The sequence below is a fragment of the Odocoileus virginianus genome, chromosome 34, assembly GCF_023699985.2.
Source record: "Odocoileus virginianus isolate 20LAN1187 ecotype Illinois chromosome 34, Ovbor_1.2, whole genome shotgun sequence".
NCBI lineage: Eukaryota > Metazoa > Chordata > Mammalia > Artiodactyla > Cervidae > Odocoileus > Odocoileus virginianus.
Genome location: NC_069707.1, coordinates 21,327,215 through 21,342,901, shown reverse-complemented (window position 1 = coordinate 21,342,901; position 15,687 = coordinate 21,327,215). Strand labels below are relative to the sequence as shown.

The 15,687-nt window shown below is 43.8% G+C and overlaps 1 protein-coding gene across 16 annotated transcripts in view; it reads right to left on the bottom strand.

The window, feature by feature from the left end:
• PLAGL1 (PLAG1 like zinc finger 1) overlaps positions 1–15,687 on the bottom strand; it is a 91,619-nt gene that overhangs the window by 7,688 nt on the left and 68,244 nt on the right. For 11 of the 16 annotated variants that reach the window (XM_070461549.1, XM_070461552.1, XM_070461551.1 and 8 more), the window contains one exon: positions 11,589–11,659. The exons of 3 other annotated variants lie outside the window; for them this stretch is intronic. The gene's annotated coding sequence lies outside the window, so the exon portion shown is untranslated. Of the gene's footprint in view, positions 1–11,588; positions 11,683–15,687 lie in introns of all 16 variants that reach the window. 2 more of the 16 variants (XM_070461555.1, XM_070461554.1) reach the window with 2 other exon arrangements.

The following is a 15,687-nucleotide window of genomic DNA, read 5'->3' as shown; positions in this document are numbered from 1 at the left end:
AACTCTTTTAGAGATCTTTACTATTCAGTTAATTTTTACTTACCTCTGGAGTTATTTTCAGATCAGAAAGCTGGAGTCTAGCTAGATGAAGTTTTACTACAGTAATAGTTCAAGCATCTTTGTATCAGCACCTGGCACATGCACACAGACAAACACACATTCCTTTTTTAAGGGGTAAAAACTGCAGGAAACTTTTCATGTTCCTCATCAACTAGCTCAGATGTTTTTAGTGTCTGGTCAGAGTTCACAAGGAGCCGGCACCAGGCAGATACCCCTCGCTGTCCTGCCCCACCTGCTTGGAGCCTTCAGAGCTGACGTGTGCACTTTGACCTGAAGCTCCAAGCACTGATCCAAAGCCGGGGACGCCGGCGTTCTCAGCCAGCATCTTGGCACCAAACCTCCTTTCTGATGGCAGCACACAGAGACCCCTCTGGGACCAAGTACGATTTGAACTGAGCCCCTGTCCCGGCCCCGTCCAAACCCCTCTCCCTCCAACTCCCCGTTCCCTCATCGTGTGCCAGGTCACCCCATGGCCCAGCCTTGAGGCATCCCAAGCACCCTGGCCACAGACAAAGTAATTCCTTCCAGGAATTCTATCCTGTGTGGCCGAGTTTCTGCTGCCAGGATTCATGGTGTGTCCTACTTTTCCATCCAGCCTGAGTCTGGCCATAACACTGGCCCATCCATAAAAGGCACAGAATTTATCATCATCATTAAATATACTCATTCACTTGAGATTGCTGTGTTTTCCAGGTCTATTTTAAGAGATTAAAATGTATACACAATATGAAGCTTGAAATTCTTTTTTTTCTTGTTCTCTTTATAGCTGAACTCAAAATAGCATTAGTCACTCAAGAGAAGGAGCTGGTCTGGTGGTGAGATTTTAAACATTTTCTCATCTACACCAATCCCCCTGCATATATACTCTAAATTGATTCTCCCCAACTCCTGCATTTATGAGAAATGACCAGTGTCCAACAGAACTTTCTGTGATGGAAATGAATGGCTACTGAACATTCAAAATGTGATGCTGAGAAACTGACATTGTCATTTAAGTCGCCACACAAGGCTAGTGGCTCCTGTGCTGGAAAACACAGGAGCCACAAGAAGTGAAGGTAAGGCTAACGCTTTTCTCCAGACACAGCTACGCTCTGATCCACCGTCATGCATTTCCCTGAAGCACAGCAAGTGGATATCCAGCTCCAGTCATTTGTTTTATGAATATAGTAGACAGATTCCCTGGTTCAAATTCCAGCTCATCCATTTGTTAGCGCCTAAGTTTCAGTTTCCTCATTTGTAATATTTACTTGATGCATGTAAATGAGCCAGTGGGGACAACCAACTGAAACAAGATGAATCTTAAAAGCACTCTGTAATCTAAAAACACTCCATACAAATATATGGTAGTATTTATAAACACTGGGATTAAAAGTAGAAACCATCAGCTGCAAACTGGCACACAGTCTGAACCACTCAGCTATGGATGTAATGGAAAAGAGAAACACATTCTCTCCCGGCATATACTTTATCACCCGTTACTCAGAGATGGAGGAGCCAGGAGCCTGGATAATACACATGCTCCACACACACAGGACATACAAAGTTGCAAGTAAAAACTGGCCCGAGGTCTTTGTTTCTCAACAGATACCAAGGTTTGCTCACCAACACACCAAGAATACAAAGGAAAAATCAGATTTTTTTCAATTAAAGGAAAAGTATCTGCCTGTTAGCATTGAATAAAGCTTCCCAAATCCACTTTCCAGTCACTTCCCTAGATTCAAAAGTCCAACAAGTTGTTGACATCACTACATTTCCCTCGGGCCTTCAAAGATGGTGGGTATACAATCAAGGCATTTTAGACATGACTATACTGAATTTAAATGTGAGACATTTCCTCCAACTCTTTCCCCATTAAACTTGCAGAGAACAACAAAACATTAAGTCATGGAAACATTTTTACACTTATTTTACTTATTACATTAATGTCTTTGCCCAAGACTTTTCTTATCTTTTTTAGTTTTAGGTCTCTGTGTTAAATACACCCAGTCCAATCCTACATGTAAAATTGGTCCTCACATGTTGAACTCAATTACTTTAAGACAGTAAGCATTCCTTAGTTTCTTCAGGAAGGCTTTTTTTTAAAATGATGTATTCAAATTAACTAGTAGTTAATAACATTTCATTCACTGTAACTGTGTATTTCATTAATATGGATCTTCAAATATAAATATTTACACTGTTTTAATGATATAATCACAAACTTCTATAAACACAGCCTTTCCCAACAGATTATAAATTCATTGTGGCCGAGGATCAAAGCCCAGCTATTTTTAAAAAATAAGCTGTGTGGGTAATACAACATCTCCCATCACCATGTACTTGATCAGAACTGGCTGGCTGCTGCTGATTCCAATCTTTCCTTGAAACCTGATGAGCTCTGGCCACACCCTTAAAACAGACTTGTGATGAACTTTCTATTATTTGGCCAACTGCCAACAATCCTAAACAGAGAGCTAACAAAGGGATGGTCCCGATGATCATCAGTCTGCCCTGTGACCTGACATACAGATTGCATTTGAGTCTTTAAATATGGTAATATTTCAGCACCTGTCACCCTGGAAAAGAGAGTAAGTCTTCCCCCAAAACATCTCAGGACATAATTTTCAATCCCCTTGATTCTAAAAATACTGAGTGAGTGATACAGATCTGCCCGTGTGCCAAAGAAGGCTTGTGCCATCTGCTTCATTCTGTTCGTGCTGATTATTTTGGGGATGAGAGAGGATCAGATTGGAATAAGAACATATATATATGGCAACAGCCAGGAAGGACTGTGTTCCCTGAGGGCTGGTGGTATACGGCGGTGGAGGGAGAGGTCAGAGCACAAGTGGAGTTCCAGGACGTCCCCAGTGCTGCGTAACACAATCAGCTAATGGGGGACAAATGTTTTACAACATTCTCAAAATAAACCATGACTTCTGGCTTCTATTTCCATTGTCCCCAGTGACACAATGCAAGGCCCATTTCTGGGAGGAAATTGAATTTCCATTTTTAGTCTTTCAACATGGGTACTCTTGTTTTTTTTTTTTTTTTCCTCCATTCATCACCATTCCTTGTGGATAAGAAGGTTCTGTTCTAAGCATTTCTTTTCCTCTCATACTCCTGAAACCTAGGATGGCTTTTATATAAATGTGTTAAGGTCAGTTTTAAAAGTTCAGTTTCTTCTTATACTCACACAATATGAAACAGCCAACCATGGAGCAGGGCAGGTGGAAATTCCCTGTTTATCTGGCTCCAGGAGGCTTCTAGAGAGGTGCTCCCCTCCATATTTGAAGGATTCTAGCAAGGACTAGAAGGACTAGTAGCAAGGACCACTAGTAGTCCTTGAAGGACCTGTAGCAAGTCTCTCTCATGAAAAAGCCATCCAGAAATATCAGCAGGAGGAAGAAGATTCTCAGAAACTCCAGGTGGCTGCTACTGCTAATTTTCTATTATGCATATGTACTGGGAAATGTGATAGGTCTTGTACCTGAGCATGTAGATGCTAGAAGAGTTGGGGCTCATTATATGTCTAATCAGTAAAAGAGGAGCTCCCAGGGCTGGACTCATAACTTGGTTGAGGATTATAGATGCAAGGCCTGTTGAGTCCCCTACCAGATGGCTGTGGCTGGCTTTTCAGCCTCCACTGAGAACAGAGGTTTTTAAGTGGGGCCCATGGCAGAGCTTCCAGGACCCATGACTCTGAATTCTCCAAATTTCTATGGAAAATTAGGAGGCATGTGTATTGCAGTTCTTGCGAGGAGAGGGACCATAGCTTTCTTCAGATTTTCTAAGGGATTCTAGATTTAAACAGATTAAAGGGCACTGACCGACTTAGATGAAAAAAGAGAAAAATCCCTCTTTGTGCCATCAGTTCAGTTTGACTTCACAAAGTCACTGACAATTCCTAAGCCACGGGCCATATATTTTATGCCTCAATCCCTGCATTTTATCAGGTGAAGGTTAAAAAAAGGAGGGGAGGGGAGGGCTCTATAACAATGTTCTTTGGAAATTCAAGCAATAAACAATTTGTACAAATTTCATTTCAAATAGGGGTACAGATGATAATGTAATAGATCCTATCATGTAAGACAGGCTTTCCTTTTGACTAGCGGGCAGGATGCCTTCCAAATCACAGGGATTCATTTGTCAGCATCTTTAAAAATCTGTTATTAAAGTGCGTATGTGTGTGTGTATCCTCAATAAAGTACTAACAGACCATCATTAAAATCCACAACACCTGAACTGACACACCACTTGGTAGAAACATCGTGGGTAGGTTGTATTCTAGGCTGGAGCCTCAAAGCCTGTCACCCTGCCATGTCTGCAGACCTCTGCCCCACAGCGGCTCAAAGGCAACTGAGGCTGCAGATCAACCCACTGGCTATTTGCTCAACATGCTTGACATCCCTCATGCTTCTGTCTTTTCCACACTATGCCCCTTCCTGGACTCTCCTGCCACCCAGGATCTACCTGGCCAACTGCTACTTCCCTTGTCATTCCTGGGCAGAGGAATGGGCACCTCTTCCACATGGTGAGATGGTGAAACGGGGGATCACTGAGGAAGCGATTACAGAAGTCCAGGTGAGCCCACAGACACTAGGGCTACGGGGGCCATGGTGGAGGTACCGAGCATGGATAACCCAGGCTCAGAAAGAGAAGACTGGCTTGGTGAGAAACTACCTCCACAGAGGGTTCCTCTGTGTTCCCCCCAGGACCGTTCACCACTGGGTACACACGTCCACTTGAAGTGTTTGAAACAATCTGCTCTTGGGGGTGGGCGGCACTGGCTCTGGCCCCCTTCCACCCCTGGCCAGCCTGCTGTGGGAAGCGCCGCACACAGCCAGGCCCCACCTCCCTGGCCTGCCAAACCATCAGCTTTGCTGCCTCCTGACTCTTTTAAACTGTCACCTGGAGAGACTTCATTTTGTTAACCCGTGACTAAACTCTCATTTTCTTAGAAATGAGGCCTAAAATAAGCTTGAAGGCTGAAGTGAGTTGTTTATATCATATTTAGAGAGAAAATTATACCGCAGCTTCAGAACATCAAATCTACGCACTAAGAAAAATAGGAAAAAGGACAGGGTGCTAACCTAGTCACAAGTAGTGGGAGTAATGTCGAGTTAAAGACAGTAAACTGAATGGAAGTATGCAGCTCCAGTCTCTCCTGAAACTCTAGTAAAACAGTATTAATGAAAGTGTCTAATGGTTTATGATGTCTATATTCTTTGTGAATTGTACCTTTTACCATTAAAAATATCCATCTTTGTTTCATTTAAAATAAATACATTTAAAAAAACAGTATTAATGAGATTCATCCCCCCCCCCCCCCCCCCAGCAAAAAACACAGCCTAAGATAACAGGAAAGGAGAAAACAGTAACAACGTTTTGGAAACTGGAAAGTAGGTAAACAAGCAGGAACGGACTTAGCTATCCTCAGAAAGCTGAATTCTAAGGCAATGATGAAAAACTATGAAGCAACCATCAAAAGGCTCAAATTTAGGCACTAGGAACTTCTGGAAGTGGGGATGCATGTGGGCATAGAAACAGAAAGAGTGGTTTCAAGTCTGGCAGTGCATTCAGCCCTCTGACCCCCTCCCGACAGAGGGTATGAGAAGTGGGTACTGAGCTGAAACAGGGTGAATTAAGTGGAAGTTTGCATACTTCCCCTATTCGGTGATCAGAACAATGGCAGCCAGGCCTATTATACTCTCCAAGACGGGAGACTGAAAGAGTCTTCTCTGGGAAAGCCGACTAGCCCAAGAGAAAAGAGCTCACGACAAGGACAAATGGCAGCCCTGAAGGGTTTACCCATATTACCCTACAACGAAGCCCTTGTTGACAAAGCCTATCTAAGTACACAAAGCTCCCATCAGCTTTTTTATGGCTCCACTCCCAAGTCAGGCAGCTGAGCATCACCAGAAATCAGAGGCCAGCACTGACTAGGAAAAACCAACACAGAAGAAGCAGAAAAAAGCAGCTAGGTTAAAGAAGAAGAAAAAAAAACTGTATGGAGGAAAAAGAAAACTTCAGAAACAACTAGCATTAATATTCTAGAGAGAACCAAGAGATCCCTAAATGAAGAACAGGATTTTAAAAAAAGAAAACAACAAACAGTAACAAAAAGGGCAGTGACAAGTGCAAGACCCCAGGGGCAGGGGCAGGCATTTGAGTCAGACTTGCTGGGGGAACATCTGAGAATCTGCCATTTGAATAAACTCCCCTGATGACTCTAAGGCACCTTTGTGTTTGCCACTGTGGCTTCTTCTGAGGGTACCTGATATTTTTACATCTTTGTTAGTTCTAGTGATCACCTAAAACTAGATTTAGCACCATGAAACAACCTTTTATAACAGAGCTAATATAACCCAGAGACTGATTAACAGTAAAATCATCCATAGGTTAAATAGTTAAAATATATATCATTAGACAAAGAAGCAGGAAAGAAGAGATAACATTTAAGTTAATGAAACAGTTTACCATCTTTGCTTTATGAAAAAGGTGCTTATGATCACCGTTTCTTGTTAAAGATTTGTATTAGAAGTTGTGGTTCATAAAATAAAGCAATAACAAGACTTAAAATTAGAATAAATATTTTGATGTTTACAGATGACTATCTATACAGAAAACCCCAAAGAATCCATGCATAGAATATGAGAATTAGGAAGTCTGACAAGCTATTTGGTTACAAAAGTCAAAATACAGAATCAACTGCATTTCTAAATGCCAGCAAACAATATAATTTAAAATTAATTAGCCACAAAGCAAAGATATCTAAGTCTAACCAAAGATAAACAAAATAGTTATGGAGAAACTATAAAATTCTACTGAAAGACATAAAAGAAAACCTAAATAAATTGAGAAACATATCATGTTAATGAATAGAGAAATACAGATAGTATTATTGAAATATTCAGTTATCTAGTTATCTTCATGTTAATATACTGATTCAGTGAAGTTCTAATAAAAATTCAACAAGGTTCTTTGTTGGAACTTGACAAGATCATTCTAAACTTTTATATTGAGGAGGAAAAGTCAAGAGTAGTCAAGACTTTCCCCATTCGACTGGATCATGCTCATCATCCTATAAATTGATCAGAAAGGAAATGGTGAAAGACAACAGATAAAAACATGTTTTAGAAAGTAACGACTTCAGTATGACTGGACACGAAGGTAAACACGCAGGCACCAGGGACAGACAGGTTGGAGAGAGAGGGACCAAGTCAAGATGTGTCAGTGATGTGCTTGCTCTGTTGCACTGGGGGAAGGTGGGCTTTTTTGCTGTGACATTTCAGCAGACTGACTAACCTGTTTAGTCAAGGGCAGCCACTAACTCCAGGTTTGTGTGGAGCTAAGAGGCAGACAGAGGAGTAGTAGAAACAAGTAGAAAAACGCCAGTGAAGCACTGTCTCAACAGGAACAGGAGGCAGTGACAGCAAAGGCATAAATGGCACCAGAATCTAAGCCTCCCAGAGCTACAAAGACCACAGGAGCCAGACTGCAAGGGGCAGGTAATCCCAGGACTAGTGACCAGGGAGTGGGACAACAGGCATCTATTACAGTTGGCCCCCTTATCCACAGGGGATACGTCCATGGTGATAAAAAGAAGCAAAATGAGAATTCAGTCTGCATTTTAAAAAACTTGATGAGATGTTCCAAATAATTTCTAGATGGTGACAGCAGAAACCAAGACCCTAACAGTTCAAACATTGTCTGGTTGCCCACTTTCTCCTACTAGGAGAGGTAGGCCTCTTTCTTTTTTAAACAGATGGGAGCCTGTTGTTGTTATAATGTGTTTAGCAGATGGAAGATAACATGTAACTGAATTTGTCAAGACCAGCCACTCTACACGAAGCTGGGGAGAGGCCCAGGCAGACAGAGAGAGAACGCCCGTAGCTCTGTCTTGACTGGGAGGGGAGGAAGCACTGCAAACAGCACAAGCCCAGGAGTATATGCCTCAACGAGCTGCGGAAGTCTGAGAAAAACCAAACCTCCAAGGGCCAAAGGGGACTGCTGACCGGGAGCCAGGCTCCCAGAGGCGTCACCTGAAAGCAGCCTGTAAGCACCCCACTGCCTCCCGCACCTGTATGGAATGGAAGCAGGGCGGCTTACACAGCCCAGGGCCCCCCAGACAGGGCCAAGGCACCTCGACGGGATGGTCACTCGGCTTAACATCCATCGGGCTGTGGGGAGGGAAAGGAAGTATCCTTACAGAGTCTGAAATCCTCCCCATGCCTCCCCAACCCACCTCTTACACGGTGTTTTTAAACATGGACATTTAGGAAGAAACAGACAAAGGTCGCCAAGCAAGCAAAATAGGTATGTGCATCCCGAGAGGCCAGCGCGCCGCCCAGGCCTGGCTCTCAGCTGAGATGGGAAGGAATGTTTCAGGAAGACTGTTAATGAACTCTAGGTAGCACGCTGGGGGAGGAGGGGGAGGGGTGAGCGCAGACTTGAAATCCAGACAAGAGCCTCTGGTATTAGGAGAAGATTTTCTAGTCATTAAAGTCAGTGGCAGGGATACTCCTTTGTGACAGCTGGAAATATATCCCCCTCCTCCCTCCCAACAAAGCTGCGACGATCCCCCTTTACGCCTTTGGGGTGTGTTTCTATAGCTGACAGTGGTGATCTTTCCTAGGACTCTAAGAGCAGGGCACCAAGGAACCAAACTTACCTAATTATCAGCCGGGTCTATTGTCCTAATACGGTGACTATTCTAGGAAAAAGAAAAGACCAATTCCTTCCCAGGAAGTGTGTGAGGGCAAAGGCTCACGCTGGGAAAAGAAACAAGAAAAGCTCACAAGTCACAGGGGTGATGGGAAGCCAGATTCCTGAGTTCACATCTCTTGACAGAACCCTGAAAGTTACAATGTGTGATCAGGAAAGGATGCTCAAGACTTGAGTGGACTGTTTTGTCCTAAAACAACAGTCTCTAAATTTAAAAAATGAAAAAGGACTGAAAGTACAGAAAACAAAGTGTCAGCAAAGGGTTGCTGGGGGGCCAAATTAGAGAGGACTTTGTTTTTTCTCTCCGAATATCTGTACTTTTCTAAGTTTTCATAATTTTGATACCTACACTGGGCTTAGAGCAAAGCAGGTGGAGAAAAGGGAGACGGTATCTTTCAGGCCGAGGGAAGACCATGTAAAAAGCAGAGAGGCCTGGAGCAGGACAGGGCAGTGTGATCCCGTGGTCTAGTTTGGCTGGAAGGCAGGTGTGAGCGTAAGAGGAGCAGAAGACGGGCCTCTAAAGGAGACGGTGCCCTGAACACACTGCAGGGGCTGGTGCGCCCAGCAGAGGAACCTGCGAGCCAGAGAAAGGGAAGGTGTTGCAGAGACAAACTGCTGTGCACAAAAGTTACAAGTGAGGACAATCCCTCCCCTAGGGATAATGTATAGCACATGTAACAATACTGTTCGCAAAATCTAAATAGTTCCTTTTTCTTCCCCACAAGGAAGTCCTGAGACCTAATCTGATTAACTGAATGGACATAAACGTAACTGGCAGTTTTAAAAGACGATTTACAGCTCCCCCCCCCCCCCAAGCATTTTCAATGGATGAACATCCAGAACTCACCTGACCATAAACTGTGTACACAGTCAAGGGATAAAAAAGTAAAACTGCTGCACCCACGCCCACGCTCACTCCCCTCCCTCCAGGAGCAGAGGGCTGCCCACCTCTGCGGCCACCTGCCTTTTTTATGGGACAGTGCTTGAGTGAGAACTTTCTCTTTGCCTTTCCACAGCACATCCCATAAATTCAAAGGATGCCAAGCCAATTGTTCACCCAGAAACACTTGGTCAGAAATATAAAAATATGTATCCCTATTCCTTTAAGACGACCCCGGTTTCTCATTTTGCCTTTGTAAGGGGATAGACATTTCCTCCCGTTTCCAGTTTAAAAGGAAACAGGGCTGGAGACACGAGGCGGTAACTTTTGCAAGTTACCGCACTGCCTTCTCTGAAAGGCAGAAAGGAATGTTGAGGAAATGGGGGAGAGAGCTTAAAAAGAGTGGAACACTAACAAACAGGGCCTCCTCTCCTTTTCACCTTAAGTCTTTTCTCTCCCCCATTCACAGCTTTAGGTCCTTTGTTTGTTTAACAAACCATTACAATCATAGCTGGTTCAATGCGGAGGAATGCGAACCTCTCTAAGTAGCTGTCCCGGCAATCCACATGTGTGGTCCATCCCCAGCCCATCCCGCGGGGCTTCAATGCGCTGGTCTGTGCTCCAGTCGCCCCGGGGGCCAGGCACCTTCCTTACAATAAGGCCCAATTTCCCGCCACATGCTTGCTGCTCCTTCCCAGTAGCCTAGAGCGATGCCTCACTTCCCTCCCTGCCTGCTGAGAGAGAACTGCCCCATCCAGGCCGCCTGGGCTTGTCCCACTCAGCTGCAGAGATGCACAGGGCCTAGGCTGTTCTCCACCCTCTGTCTTCAGCTCACGGACTCACCACCCAATACCGGCAGTCATATTCCAGGATCTAGCTGGTTATCATACAGTCTTTCAACGTCAATCGCACCATGACCAGAAGATAAAATGGCAAGACCCCACCCCATTCCCCAACTAATTAGAACTACCTTTCTCAGTTCCTAGTAGATATGTTAGCCACGTTGGGATGGATTTCAAATTCTCGGCCAATAAATCAAAATACTATTTAGTAAGACAATTCTACTTCAAACAGAACCAAAATAACATTTAGTAAAACAATATTACATTTCAGTTGAATTCAAAGTTCTCTCAGGCTCCTTTGTCTACTAACATCCATCTAACAGCCTGGTTAGATAGGCTAGAAAGGCATCTTTAGCCCCACTTAACAGACGAGGAAACTGAGGTCCAGAGAATTAAGTTCTTTGTGCATACGCGGTAAGAAAAAGATGCAACAGGTAATGAACTATACCAAGCAAAGCACCTAATGCACAGGCTTAACTTCCCTTAAGGTCATGTAACCAGGGGCCTAACCCGGGTGTTTTGAGCTAAGCGGAACGTCCCCCACTTCCACCTTGCCGTTGCCCCCGGCTAAGCTGTCTACACAGCCTCTGACTTTGGCAGTAGCTTTTACAGCAAAGCCTAGGAGGCTGGAGCTGGAGTCCCTAGGGCGACTTGTACGTGACCAGCATCTCCTGTAGGCTTATCAGTCAACATCTTCCACAAATGGGAGGCAACCTTTACACCTCTTCTTGTGTACACAAGTTGGGAGTGGAGATAGGGCAGCTTTAAAGCTTTTGAACTGACGGGTTGACAGCAGAAAATTCCAGAGATTTGCAGGTATTATCAGGGCTGTGGGTGGGGGAAAGCAGAGGATGTGAGAAGTTGCTAATTGCAGGATCTGATTCCCTGAAACACAGAGGATCCTAACGCTTTTTAAAAAGAAAAGGTTAAAACAATGCCATTCTAAGGTACTTCACAGTTTGAGGGGGAAAAGTATTTAGCCTTTTTGAAGTGCCTTGAGCCTCTTGCACATCCTTGACTTACTTTACTATGTTCTTCCAAGCAGTTACTAATACACATGCTCAGATAGAAATAATTTTTAAAAGCAATCATAGCTTGCGTACCTACTCGGTGACAGGAAATGTCAGCTCCAAGGCAGTCAGGGAGTCCTCCCAGAAGGTTTGAGGCCTCAAACCTGTAAGAAGAGATCTTGCACACCTTCAGTGAGTGAAGCAAGAAAAACAGTCCCCCCCCCCAATGTGGCAACTTGAGCTTGCTTACTTCAAAAGCATACATGCGCGCGCACACACACAATTGTGAATGTACAGAGGACATTCTCTACTGCTTTCTAGGTACTTTAATAGATGATAGATCAATTTCAAATTTTAAAATCCTAGGGTATAATACTTCAATAGACCCACCACCCTTAATCTTAAAATGTCACAGATATACCACACGGTAAAAGTCTTAAACATTGAGATCATCTGATATATTTAAAAGGTGTGCTAAAGTTCATAATATTGTTAACATGAAAGATTTTCAATAGCTCATATAATCTTGCCCAAGAAGATCTTTAAGTATTTATATTATAATCTTTGTCCTACTTGCAAGTGGATTAGAAAAACACTGATTTTTCTCCCTGCCTTCTGCAAGTAGAGAAAACACAAGAAATTGCTTACATAAAATATTCAAAAGAGCATTCAGAGGAAATGGCATTTTTTTTAAACCAACAGTATTAGAATACCATAAAACAGGTATGCAAATCCATGCAATAACAGAGCCTAAAGCAAATTAAGAATTGAAAAAAATCAGCAACAACCAATAGGCACTCATTTTCAACAAAAGCTTCCTATCTCCATATAGATTTATCAAATGTGCAGGGTGAAAAGGCTGAAGTCTTCAATTTGCATACATGATTCAGTGGTTACCAAACCCGACTATGTTAGCATCACCAGGGCAATCTTTTAGAAATACACATTCCCAGGCCACAGAACAAACTAAACACAAACTGTCAGCAGCGCTGAGGCCCTGGGAACTTAGGTTTTCATGAAGTCTCCAGAAAAAGTCTACAGCTAGCTTCACACCATGATCCCTGATGAGCATTTGGAAACAGGTATCTCTGTTCACCAATTAATTATAAAAGTCGGCTTCTTCCAGCTAAGACTATTCCAGCCAGTCGATACTCTTAGGGGCAAAGCTTTTCGGGATTTTCTTTACCAGTACAAAGGCAAATCTATTGTGTAACAGCCAATTATATCTCACCTAAGGGATTTATTCACTGGGTTGCCTGTTTGCTTAATTTGATCAAAAAGGCAATGTCCATTTATTATGAGTAACCTCCTTGTAAGTTACAAATAGAAATATTAGGGCCATTTTCAGACAACAAAAGTCTAAAAATAAGCCACCACAATTTAGGGAAAAAGCTGGAGGCGAGTAGGTTCTCTGAATCATCCAGAGTATTTGTTTTAAATGTATTCCTTGCTTTGCATGTATAAACATGTCACAAATTGTCTTCATGGTCCATCTTTCATCTCAAAATGCTCAGCATTTATTGTGGTAGTTTAATTGGGTGGTCTCCAAAGGCCAATATTAATTATTTTAAGAGCTTGGAAAAAACATGAAAGCAAGAGAGTAGAATTCTTCTGGATGATTCCTTCTTTGCTCCTACCCCTCTCACCCATGGACAATGCCAATTCACAAATTCAGAGAAGCAGGGGCTCTCCTCAGCTTCGCTAGAAAGGGCGCACATGACACGAAGTTCGCAAACCAGGCAGCATTGTCAAAATATTCAAATTATCACTAAGAGAAAGCGATTCCTTTCTGAATTCAACAATGCCCCTCGGCCTCCGAGGGCTCACACAGGAGCTTATTCTTAAGCTGTTCAATGTAAGCAGCGCCAGTGAAAGCGGAGAACTCTGGCAGGGAGGAGATCAAGTCCCTCGGCCTTTCCCCCCTGCCATCTCAGCCGGGTCTAAGTCTTAAATAGTTAACAATGCAACAGAGAACCCGAACGCATCCATGGCCCCAGGGAAAAACCATGTGCAGACCACAACAATTTAATAAAGCGAAGAGGAGACAGGAAAAATAACACGTAGACATTTGACAGTATGCCACTTGCAGGCTGGTTTTCAGATCTGAAGTTTAGATTTCAAAAATCAGAGAAAAAGCTTCTAATAGGTGGGCTCTATTTAAAACAACAGCTTTTTAAAAATGAACCTGTAACATAAAATATTTCTAAGTATATTCATTTCTGAGCTCCAGAGAAGCAGGAAAAATCACATTTTTCTAGAAAATGGGATGGGTGCACAGTAAACAGATCATGTATGGTGAATTGTCTTAAATAAAGGGGAGATATTCAGGGGGAAGTGATTTGTTTATTCAGTGATGACAAAAACTAAGGTTTCCTGAATCTAGAGCATTCAGATTTCTAGAATGCATTCTTGGCTGTCATAGTCTATTTTTCTAGGCATTAGCTGTTGAGGGCTGCGTTTGAGAAACAGGGCTTCTTCTCTGTTAATGAACTGGTTTAACTGCCTGCTGAGCATTCACTGAAACCCCATGAACAAAGGGATTTCCCTCCAGTTTCAGCTCATTCACTTCAAGCTACTCCCGATTTCACTTAAGTAAATTCTTCAAACTGACTTTTTTTTCCCCCCCAAAATGATTTGAGTGGGAAAGAACTGGGCAAGCCCTGACGCCGGGAGGCCTGTCCCGGCTTTCAGCGAAGGAGTCCACTGGGCGGAGGATGTGCAAGCCCTGTTTTGAAAAGTCTCTCAAATAAGTTTTTCCCGCCCCCCCCATCCAAGGACTAATTCCTGATGGAAAGGAGCCCAGCCGATTTGGTAGATTCTAGACAAGTAAAGCTTACTTCAGTGAGCTGATCACTACAACCAAGATTACACGTCTGGAGTGGAGGCCGTAAACTGGCTATCTGTATTCATCTCACAACAACCGAGTTGTTCTGAAGATGACCCCCGAGACCCATGCTGTGAAAGGGTAACTGGGAATGTGAACAGATTCGTGAGCCTGGCACCTGGCCCTCTACCTTCTAACACAATCCCTGCGGGGCTTCAGTCACAGCCCAAGGTTTCAGCTACTTCTTGGGGTCTTCAGTCCTGAACCATCTACTATCTATCTTCTTCAACTATCAATCCATCTACTACAGTCTTCAGCCGTCAATTTCTTTCACATTTCAGACAAATCCACGTACCTCCCTCCTGCATCTCTCAGCTTAGATACTGTCAGTGGCCCTGGAGGCCCCTGTTCTGAAGCAGGGGCTCTGCACGGCTCACCCTCCAGCATCATCCACTTCAGCTACTGGCACTGCTATGTAACTAGAGCTAACACTTAGTGGATGCTCACCAGGTCATGGCCGTTGTTTTCATGGCTTTAGTTAATGCTCCAAACAGCCAAGTGAGTAGGGAGCATTAGCCCCACCTTACTTACGGGGAAACTGAGGCTGAGGAGCTCTGTCAATTGGCCTATGGTGGCATGGTCAGTGAGCCGCTGAGCTGGGCCTTGCAGCCCAAGCGTGGGCTTTGAGAGTCCACATTAGTACCAGGTCACTCTCTTCACTGTGTTGCTTTCTGGCTGCTCCCAAGTCAGAAACCCTGGAGGCATACTAGATTTTTCTCACTGACTAAGCTGTACAGTCTTCGGGCTTATTGTCTCTCAGATGTGTTTCCTTCTCTTCGTTTCCATAGTTACCAGTGTTTGGGTGGTGTTTTGCCTTCACGACAGAGTCCAAATCAGTGCGGCAGGACAACTCTGAAATTTTACTTTGTTTGTCCTCCCGACAGTTTTCCTGTCTAGCTCATTTAAAACAGGTGCAGGCTTTGTAATTGCTTGTGTTTTAGCCCAGACGACGGCAGAAGCAGTCTATCCTTCTTAATGTCTAAACCCAGTGAGGAGGTTCTGCACAACTTCAGGGTTGGAAGGAGGTTAAGAGGGTGAGAAAAAGATATTCTCCCCTAAAGTGGGGGGGGGGGGGCTTGCACAGCTTTGTCCCCAAGGCAGGACAGAACCTTCTAGAAGACAGTGGTGGCTGTGCTCAGGGAGCCCAGGCCTGGGGCAAGAGCATAGGGCTTCAAAAGACTACTCAGCTACTCTCATCATACCCCAACTATTCTCACCATACACCAAAGGCCAGACCTCACCTACCAGGGGCCATGGAAACCTTCAGGCTCTAGGACATATGGCATGGGAGAGAGGGAGACACCGAAG